This window comes from Cyanistes caeruleus, chromosome 7 (genome assembly GCF_971803275.1).
Source record: "Cyanistes caeruleus chromosome 7, bCyaCae1.hap1.1, whole genome shotgun sequence".
In the NCBI taxonomy this organism is placed as follows: Eukaryota; Metazoa; Chordata; class Aves; order Passeriformes; family Paridae; genus Cyanistes; species Cyanistes caeruleus.
The window spans coordinates 16,052,922-16,063,226 of record NC_141707.1 but is presented as its reverse complement, the minus strand read 5'-3'; the positions used below and the strand labels follow the sequence as shown (position 1 = coordinate 16,063,226).

General features: G+C 50.0%; 1 long non-coding RNA gene across 1 annotated transcript; it reads right to left on the bottom strand.

Moving 5' to 3' along the window:
* Window positions 1–475: 475 nt before the first annotated feature.
* LOC147652220 (uncharacterized) lies at window positions 476–10,015 on the bottom strand. Its single transcript, XR_015289196.1, has 3 exons — window positions 9,927–10,015; window positions 7,583–7,748; window positions 476–7,423 (listed from the first exon to the last, which is right to left on the bottom strand). It is a non-coding gene; the product is annotated as an uncharacterized LOC147652220 (long non-coding RNA).
* Window positions 10,016–10,305: the final 290 nt, after the last annotated feature.

The window sequence follows — 10,305 nt, the reverse complement described above, 5'->3', positions numbered from 1 at the left end:
AAATGGCTTTCTCAAGTTTTAAGCCTTTCCTCATTCAATATTGACCTAGAGGAACAATAAAACTGCATTGGCAAAAAATGGAAGCCAGTGCCCATGCAATGCTGCACACGCATTATTGGCAAGAGTCATAACTTTTGATCCATTTTTTAATATGTTTCCTTCTGAACTGAAGCCCAAGTGCCCCAGCCAGTTCATGCAGGGATGGGGATATTTTGGATCATGCAGCTTTACAACCAGCCAGGCCACAAGATGGATTTTAGCCACGGGCTTCAGCAATACGATTTCACACAGTGTTATAACACTTTAGCTGGGAGAGTAGGCAGGGCCCCTTGTGCTCTCCACCGGGTATTTGTCCTGCCTGCAAATCAATTACAGCAGACACGGCGTGCATTAGGATTGCTGCTTGGCACCTATTTCAGCCCTGATATATGTTGCTCTGGTCCGCAACAAACGACTCAGATAAACCTCCAGGAGGTCGTGTCTGTCAGCAAGGTTTTTATTAGGTGAGTCGAGCCCATTCTCACAACGGTAGGGCTACCTGGCAGAAAATTGTAAGCTGTTTCCCTCGGAGGGGGCGAGCCCTAAATGAGTTTCCTGGTCTCACTTTGGGAACACACTCAGATATTAAAGGGACCAGAGAGTATCATTACTGCCAGGTGATAAAAACAACCACTATTTGGGAAGACTGATGGCCTTTGTAAAAGCTCCCAACAGAAGCTTCATTCTGCACAGTGGATAATAACAGCCGTCTTGGGCTGAAATCCCAAAGCAGCTGCATTTTCCAAGGCTACAAAAGTGACTTCAGGATTCCTGGCGCCACATTGCTCAAGCATCACTTTTTGGCAGTCACAAAGCCCAAGAGCAGTTAATATTCTTCAATGATCACAGCTTAAAGATGTCATCTGCTCCCTCCCCACTTGCAGCTCTGCTTTCAGGATTGCCTCCCTGTCTCAGCAAGGGTGATGTGCCAGCAAGAGCAGAGGCTACCTGGGGCAGGAAAGATAGCAAACACATCTTCCCCCTTGCAATGGGAAGTGGAAGGTTTAAGTCTTAGCTCTGCCACTAAAATAGCTGCTAGCTTGCATTATGACATCATGAGGACATCATTGTATCACACTATAGACATGACCTTGCCTGACAGCTTGTGCTCTGGGAGCAGGCTGCACCTTCTGGTATCATCTCCAGCCCATTTTCACTATTTTCAGTCCCCTGCCTGGCAGTCACAGCTTCCTGGCCACTGGTCCTGGGCAAGGCACAGGCTGGGACATCTCATTTTCCTGCCACTCTCCTGGCCACGGCCATATTGAGCAAATTGGCCCAGCTGAGAAGCAGCCACCCTGCTCAGGAGCTACTGGAATCTTTCCAGGGTTTTGCCAGTCCTTGGACCAAGGCTCCTCAACAAGTACAGCTGGGTGCTGCTAAGATCCCCACTGATCTAACAACCAGCATAACATGCAGTTTATTTCTGTGGCCATTTCCTACAGCCCTTTCCATTCCCACATCCCTAGTCCCACAGGTGACCCTCTGAGAGCCCAGAGGGAAGGTGGAGCAGCATAGGGATATGGTGGGGCCATGATGTTCCATCACCCCACCACTGTGGCAGACCCAGAAACCTGGAGGAGGGTCTAAGCTACAGGGATGCCTCTTACCAGTGTCCCTGCCCCGGGGCAGAGGCTGAAATGGGAGCAACATTCACCAAAGGGCAAATAAAAAAGCCACAATACATTCCCACTCTGCCCCATTTGCACCCCACCTTGTCAGCACAGGGGTGTTGTGTGGGAGGGCAGGGGTGCTGGCCAACCCCTTGCTGGGCTGGAGCCTGTGCACAGCAGCCACAGGCTGGCTCCTGCACCACAGCTGTCCCACATGGGGACTAGCTTCAGTTTGCTTTCACAAGGTGCCCCATTGCCGGTGTCACTTGCATTCATCCTTGACACCTATTCATCCAGCTCAAGTGCTTTCTTCTACGTGGGTTTTCTTGGCTGCTTTCTCTAGATGAAGATTTTCTGAAGGCTGCTGGTTCCCTTTGTAACCTTTCAAGAGTCCTCTCTGTATGAAGTTCTCTTCATATCATCTCCAACAGATGCAGGCAATAAAGTCACAGCAGATTTACGAGTTTGAGAATCTCATTATATCTATCTACCCATCAGGAAAAGGAGCTGTCTTTAAAAGAGGCAGGGGATGGATTTTGCTGCTACCTATTGTTTAAAAAGATGAAGAAACCCTCTTCAATCCTTCCCAGCCACAACTGTGTAAAAACATCCTCTAAATTCACCAAGGACAATTCCAGCCTATGCCAACATCAGGACACAGTGGCACAGCTCTTTGGAAAGGCAAGAGCACCCGGCTCCATGTCTGTGCATCTCAGCCAGTGCCTCAGTTGGCTCCAGCTTCAGGCCCAGCCACAATGCTGCTGTGGATGACAATTATTCCAGGCAGACTGTGCTTTTGGAGCCCTGTTAGAAAGAAGTTAGAACAGCCTGTGAAGGACAATGGCAGCTCATTGTCTGCCTATGGAGGTGAACATTCTCAGCAAACTGCAGGGTGGGACAGGGAGCTTCTCACATGGTGCCCATGCCCTTAAAGGTCCCCAAAACCATGACACCATGCCCATAAAGTATACAGGTTTTGCTATGGAGCCCAAATAGGATGACCATCATAAACTCCACACCACAGTCCTCCACCCTGGCAACAGCTTGCCATGAAGGACAAAGGCTGCAAGCAAGCAAGGCAGAAAAAAGAGAACCAGGGGGACTGATAGTTTTCAGAAGTCAGGTGTCAGGAAAGAGGTGACAATCCCCTGTCCCACCCTATGCAGCACTGAAGCCACTGCCCTAATAAGCTCTCAAAGCAAGCACTCACTCCCAGGCTTCGTGGGAGTAGTGCAGACAGCTCCTTGCCTGTTCCCATGCTCTTCACTGCTGCTTTCCCAGCAGCCAGGCCAGCTCTCCTCCAGGGAGCTCCCATCTGCCTGTGCCTGTGGGGATGGGGGTTTGCACCAGGAAGGGCTGACACTGGAGACACTCAGAGGCAGAAGCTTCTGGGTAGTGCTGGAGAGGGTTAAACAAGCACATTAGCAGGATCCAGCCTTGTGGATCATGGTAATGGGTCATGTGTTTGCCATGTTCCTCGACCACATCAGTCAGGGATTTGTAATGGCTGAAGTCCCCACTTGGGAAATACATTTTCCAGGCATGGTTCCAGTCAAAAGGCAGCTCTGCAGCCCTATTGTAAGCATGATTTTGAAGCTTATTTGCAAACGGTCAGAGACCTGTCTAGCATTTCTCCCAGCCCAGCTCATTCCTAAATCGCTCAGCAGCCCCTTCTGTGCTCAGCCTTGGAGACAGAGAAGTCCTTGGGCTCATTCCCAAGTCTGTGCTGAGTTACTTTGTTCAGGGCAGATTGGGAGGGGGGCACCAGGATGTAACAGACATCTGACATGAAATTGTGGCTTCTGCAAGGTCAGCAGGGCTTTGGTCAGCAGCTTACAGTCACAATTTCAGCTTGAAAATGTTGGTGTCTGAGGCCTTCAGTCACTCCCTGCCCTGTTGCACAGATCTGGTGCCTCTTTCTCTGCAAACAAAACAAATCAGTTTTGATCTTTCCCATCAGCCTCTTTTGCAAACACACATCCCGTGCGACATCTCTGCTCATACATCAAAACACTTGGAGAAACAAAGCAGAAACCTGTCAACTAAAAAATTAATTAGGATAGAACTCTGATTCTGAACAAATAAGTAAAAACTCCACCTCTCTCCAGCTCTTTAAGCAAAAATCTCCATGCAAGGATTAACTGCCAGTGAGCAGTAACAGCCATTTCATTTGAAAGGTGACTAGTCTAGCTGAAATGTCAGAGTTTACTTTGCAAACACTTTCTGGTGGTTTTACAAAAGAAGAGGGAAAAAGCTCACCCTTGACCCTTGCAAATCCTCACTGCTGTATGAAGCAAAACACTGTGTCCCATCTGAAAATATTAGTTTGTGATGATATTTTATCTCATGCTGATCTAATTTGTGAGCCATGGTGAGGCACAGCCTGTGTTCAAAGAGTCACTGTATGTATAGCACTAAATCCAGGCCCCGATGGAATGGGAGCTCCCATCTGCAATGCCCCTGGCCTTGGCTGGCTGGGCCCTGTGCTGGGAATGCAGCTGTGCTTTAGCACCATCTGGACCCTGCAGCTCAGAGCACCCACCTCACTCTTGGACTGAGTGAGTGTGCAGCAAATGAGGGGCTGGCCATTCACAGGAACTTTCACCCCTGCAAACCTCTTGACAACAACAGCAGCTGGGATGAGCAGCATTTCCATGAGCCATGCCAGAGGAGAAAGGCTTTGGAGGGGAGCAGCTGTGGGGCACTGGCTGAATGGCAGCTTGCAGCAGAGGTTCTGGAGTGCTGCAAGAGCAAGGGCTCCACACAAACCCAAGTGCACCACAGCCCAGGTGCTCCCAGGCCACCGTGCCAGCAAATGGTCCAGTGCCAGAGTGTAGGACTCCACAATGTCTCCGTGGTCCCAGTGATGGGGCAGCAGTGACATCGATGGAGCATCTCACTGGTTCTGAGCTGGAAGGAGACAGGGAGCTGTGGCCCCACTGTAGGCTGGCAGTGACCATTACCAGCATACCAGCTTCTGCCTCTTCCCTTAGCACAGCATAAAATACAGCTGATAGAGGAGTTTTGGTGCAATCTACAGACAGATTTCAGTGCAAGAGTCAGCAAAAATGTCTTCTGCTTGAAAGAAAAAAAAGCCTATCAGGAGCAGAGACAACATCTGATTTAGAAGAGGGGGGAGAAAACCAATCTGCAAAGAAAAGAGACAACAGTTTTGGCCAACACGCCATGGCATCCATTAAATAAAACAACCTGTCATTTGCATTCACTTGGCAAGTGACTAGACCTGAACTTGGCTGCACACTTGATGATCCACCATTACTTTCCAGGGAGGAGGTTGAAATATTCTTATCCCTATTCATTAGGCCAAAGTAATTCTCTTAATGCCACTGAACCAGCCATGGACAAGATGCTGCACATAATGTCATTGGCAGTGTTGCTAAATGAAATCCCTCTGCAAGCAGTCAGGGGAATCAATACTCACAGTAATTTGTCCTTCCAAGTTTTCCTCCCACGCCATCTTATTTGTGGTGTCAGCCTGTGCCAGCTCCATCTACCGCAGCCATGTGTGCGGCATGGAGGGTCCTGGGGCTGGGTGGGTGCCTCTTTTAGGTGCTCTGCCTCTGCTACTCTCCTCCATTTGGGAGCTGCCTCCCAGACTCATGGGCAGCACCTCTGTACAGCCCAGCATGTTGTCAAGGGGCAGGCAGGCTTTGTTGTAGGACTGATCAGGAGCCAGAAGAGAGATATGAAGTGCTCTCCCCTGGCTCCTTCTAGTACAAAGGGCTGATTTTATAACACATATCAGAATAGAATCATGGCTTTTTCCAGTAATTGGAAATACAGAAAAGCCTTCATTAAATTATTAGCCAGAAATTCAGCTTCTGTTAGATGATGCTGCCACACCACGGCAAACATGTCAGGCCATCAGTGAGCACAGGGCCCAGGGACAACCCAGCCCTCACACATTAGCTGGAGTAAATCTTTATTGCTTCCTGAGCCCTTGCTTTGGAACACATTAAACATCAATATTGCAGCACTCAATGTCACCCAATATTATAGCAAATCATTAGCAGAAGGTTAATCATTACAAAAATAAGAGGTCTCAGATGACAAAACACTCATTTCCTATGTGAAAGCACTACCATTACCACAGCAGCACAAAGGTTCAGGCTCGGTGGCACTGCTCGCTACCTGAATGTGCCACTGGTAGGTGTAGTTAGAAGGGCCCCTGTCTGTCCACTGTCAGAAGACAGGACATGCCCAAGGGACAGACGAGTACCATCCAAATCCCATCTCCCCCAGCCAACCCAGTGGCAGAAGCCTCCCTCAGGATTAGGCCTGAAATTGGATTCCAGCTGCAGCCTTCGTCACCCCACAGTGCAGCCAGCCAGGAGCCCTGCAAACCCAGAGAGGTCTGCACAGCAGGAGGGCCCCTTTAGAGCTCTGTCCTGTCATAAAAGAATATATATTACCAAGTTCAAACCCTTGTGTTTCTTTTCTGCTGGCATAATAACTTTGAAATGTATTATTGCTGAGACACTCGCCTCTCTCTCGCTGCCAACAACTCCCAGGAGAAAAGCACTAGCAGAAGAAAAAACTTTTTACAGCTTCTTCATAAAAGAAGTCAGCAATCCACTGGACCTAATCAACTTTTCCTAGAGATGATGGGAACAGAGCTTCAGCTGCAGTACACCAGTAGAACCTCATTGGTATGTCACAGAGAAGGCACCAAATGTGCTCTCTGTCTTAGCTGGTCTCTGCCATGGAAGCAAAAATTTGTGTTGCTGCCTCCTCTGCCAGCTGCGCTAGGAAAGGGTGGAGGACCAATACCGAAGTCTAGGAAGAACTAATAGGAAAAGAGAAGCACTTAAGTAAAACCACTCACTAACACTATAGATCTCCTTACCAGGTCAGCCTGCCAGTGCATCAGCACAGCTGGATGGTGTGTGTGAAGAGAACCCACAGCTGATTTAGGATAACAGCCTAAATCAGGTGGTTTTAGGCTGCTCTTTTCACTCAGCCACAGAACACTGGTGCCAGAAATCTCAGCAAGAGCCACATTAGTGGCTGGTCTTTCCACTACCAGGAGCTGTGTCGTCTGCAGGAGAAGACTTCCATTTCAGAAAGCACCTGATGGCCTCCGAGCTAATTTTCACTGTTCCCAGAGATAAAGGCAGCCACAGATGTGGTCAGAACTTTGATTTTTTTTTTTTTAAAATCATTTGAGAAATCATCTTGCCAGAGAACAGTTGGAAATGACAGTCCTAAGCAGCTCAGAGGCAGCTCAGCTGGCACACTTCAAAATAAGGCCATTGTATTAAGCATTTAAACTGGAAAAATTAATGGTTTGGCAGTGAGACACTAGATCAAAAACTGACGCTGTCCGGGTGTTTTGCAAGTAGGCAAGGACTAAGGGCATGAGGTGGAGCTGAGCTGGCCCAGCATGCTGCTCAGCTCTGCAGAATGAGGGCTGAGCCAGGTAGGGTGTCCCTGCCATGGGCAGCTTGGACCTCAGCCAGCAGCACCCCATGTCTCTTTGTCTGGCTGCATCCTGGTTCCCTTCACCTGTCACCAGGGACACCAGCACTCTCTCGCCCAGCAGCACATTCAGACATGGAGTGTGGGAGAGCATCCTGCCCAGCAAGTCAGGGATCTCAATCCACGCTGCAAAATCTGGATCCTGATGCTGTTGTTTCTGGGGGGTGTGCTGGCTGCACCACTGGGCAGCTACAATCACCTGAGAAACCAAGCGTGTGAGGCAGTGGTTTGGGGCAGACCACAGGGGACTACTTCTTCCTTTCCTTCAATTCCTAGTGGAGAAATAGAAAGGCAAGTGTAATCAATTTGGCATGTATCTATTTACTATGAGCACATACAAAAGACTCATAACAGATCTCCTCCCCCACCTTTGGCAGCCAGCCTACATGCTGGCAAGCAAAAGATGTTATCTTAAAGATTCACTGCAATACCCTGAGTCATGCTGGAAGTTTGAATCCACCAGGAAGCCTGCTGAAGTCAAGGTCCTAGTGCAGGGATGTTGCCTTCCTTTGTACTGCTCATACACGACGTTCACCGGGTCGAATGCTCCACACCACCAGCACTGAGGGGGCTCATGGAGAGCAACACTTCACCTGCCTGTTCCAAAGAGTAGGAAATATGAGCATCCAGTCCTGGCCCTGGGACCAAGATTACAACAGCACTGCTCCACCAAATTTCTGCCTCAGCCAACTGGGCTTTAATTGGAACTCCAGCAAAACCTCACCTTCCTTTGCACGGTCCCTGGGGGCAAGTGAGGTTGCTGAGGTGGCTGCCTTGGGGTGCCAGGCTGTGGGAGATGCTGTAAGCCAGGATATGTGACAGAGGAGCAAAGGCAGTGGAGCTAAACTGATTTTCACCAGCCAAGGAACTACCTCATGGTTGGGCAACAGAGCATAGCCACTCAAGGGAGGAATAGCAAATTCAAAGCCCAGCATTAACACAGTGCTCAGCTGAGCAGCTCAAGGACTCCGAGGAGAAGAAATTCAAGCCATGCAGCTGCCTTAAATCAGGAGGATTTGGAAAAACGAGAGCTTTTACATGTCCTCATCAGGCAAACTCAGACTTACGCAGCAGAAACCTAAACTTTTCTGGGGGAAGAGGACTCCTTCTCCCAAACTGTAACATTTTCTATAAAAGCAGGTATTTGTTCCCGCTAATTCAGTGATAGTCACTTTTCAGACTAGCCAGAGCTCAGCAGAAATAAAGTCCTATGGTCTCTGCAGATGATGGGATACTGCATACCTCAGTAGCCCTGAGTAAACAGCAGAGCCTGGACCACAAAACATGTTTTAACCAGTCTGTGCAGCAACAAGTTTTCAGCCATCCCTGGGCAGAAAACCAGCACAGCAAAATGCTGCATCACTGAAATCCATTTGAGGGAAAAGGTGCTCACGAGGAGCTCTGCAGTCTGCAGTGGTACAGAGGCCCTGGATGTACATTGGAACCACATTTTGGGGAGAGGCAAACACAAAATGTATCATGTTATGGTCATCTGCAAACTACCGGATGGAATTAGCACATTTGTGGAGGTTGCTAGTTATTACGAAGAGATCTATAGATCTGAAAGCTAAAGGATCAGATAAAATCATTTCATATGAACTCGTGCAAGACACAGGGCACAGAAACACAATCCCATAATTTCTGTCTGACCCCAAGCTTGTCTCTTAGAGAGATCTACAATCTGCATTTGTAGATACCTAAGGATGGAAACTCTTCCGTCCTTCCAAATATATTAGCAGGGAATCTTAAGCATTAACAGGGAAGACACCCCATTTTTACCTGTCTTCATCTTTCAGGCATTGTGTATTGTTATACTTTTGTCCTCTAAATCAAACGTCTCTCTGCTCCCAGAAGGCTTATTTCTAAATAAGTACATAGAGATGATGATCCAGTCACCTCTTAACCTTTCCTTTGTTATGCTAAATTAGTTTAAACTTCCTTCAGGGTTCCCTTCAGAGAAAGTTTTCCAGCCTCTGAACCTTCTTCTCCCCAAGGTCCCAGGCAAGGGGCCTGGCAACCCCTCCGGCCCCACTGCCCCACCAAAGGAGCTGCTTGATTGAACAGGAAGCCATAGCTGATTAAGCAAATCACTCTGGAAGGTAAGGAAATACGCTGCTGGACACACCCCTGGTGTCCTGAGGCTTCTACAAAACTTCCTTGTCCCAGACTGGATAGCTGATCCCCGACCATCATTCCTCCGTGAGTGGCCTGCCAGTGGCACCCTGCCTGGTGCCCCTGCTGCTGCCATCACCCCAGCCCATGGCCCCGGCTTTCCAGTACCAAGGGAGATGCTGTGCACAGCCAAATCTGTTAAGCAATTAATTAACAGTGATAATTAACCTCTTCGATTACTTTTATGCCTTCCCAAGAAAACTCTGGGGTGCTTTTGTTTACTTGCTGTGTGGCAACTGCTTGATGGATTTATATGAAGTAAATTAATAAATAGGAAGTACCCATGGAAAGAAATAATTGGAAGGACCTAATGTTACTGATTAAATTATCCATTCAAAAAGCAAGCTTTTCAACAAAGCTTTTTTCTTCTCTCCTACATCTACACATCAGGAGTTCAGTGCCTGCCAGGCCATCTCTCCCTGTGCCGACGCATCCCTCCTTAAAGCCCATCTCTGCCACAGCGCTTCAAAGGCACGTGGCGGTGGCTGACAGCGAGGATGACATTTGTCACGCTGACCTTCACCACCGCATCATTCCCCCTGCTGTCCCACACCCGTCTTCTGCCCACGCCTCCGTGGCTGCCCCCCCGAGCCCCACACTGACATTTCCAGCTCCCCAGCGCAGGGACTGTCCGGCTTCAGCAGGAGAGGGCAGGGCGCGGCCTCGGTGCTGGCCGGGCCGGGCCGGGCCGGGCGGACCCCTCGGGCTCCGGGCCGGCACCGGCGGGACCCCTCGGGCCCTGGGCCGGCACCGGCGGGGCTCCTCGGGCTCTGGGCCGGCACCGGCGGGACCCCTCGGGCTCTGGGGCCGGCACCGGCGGGGCCCCTCGGGCTCTGGGGCCGGCACCGGCGGGGCCCCTCGGGCTCTGGGCCGGCACCGGCGGGGCTCCTCTGGCTCTGGGGCCGGCACCGGCGGGGCCCCTCGGGCTCTGGGGCCGGCACCGGCGGGGCCCCTCGGGCTCTGGGCCGGCACCGGCGGGGCT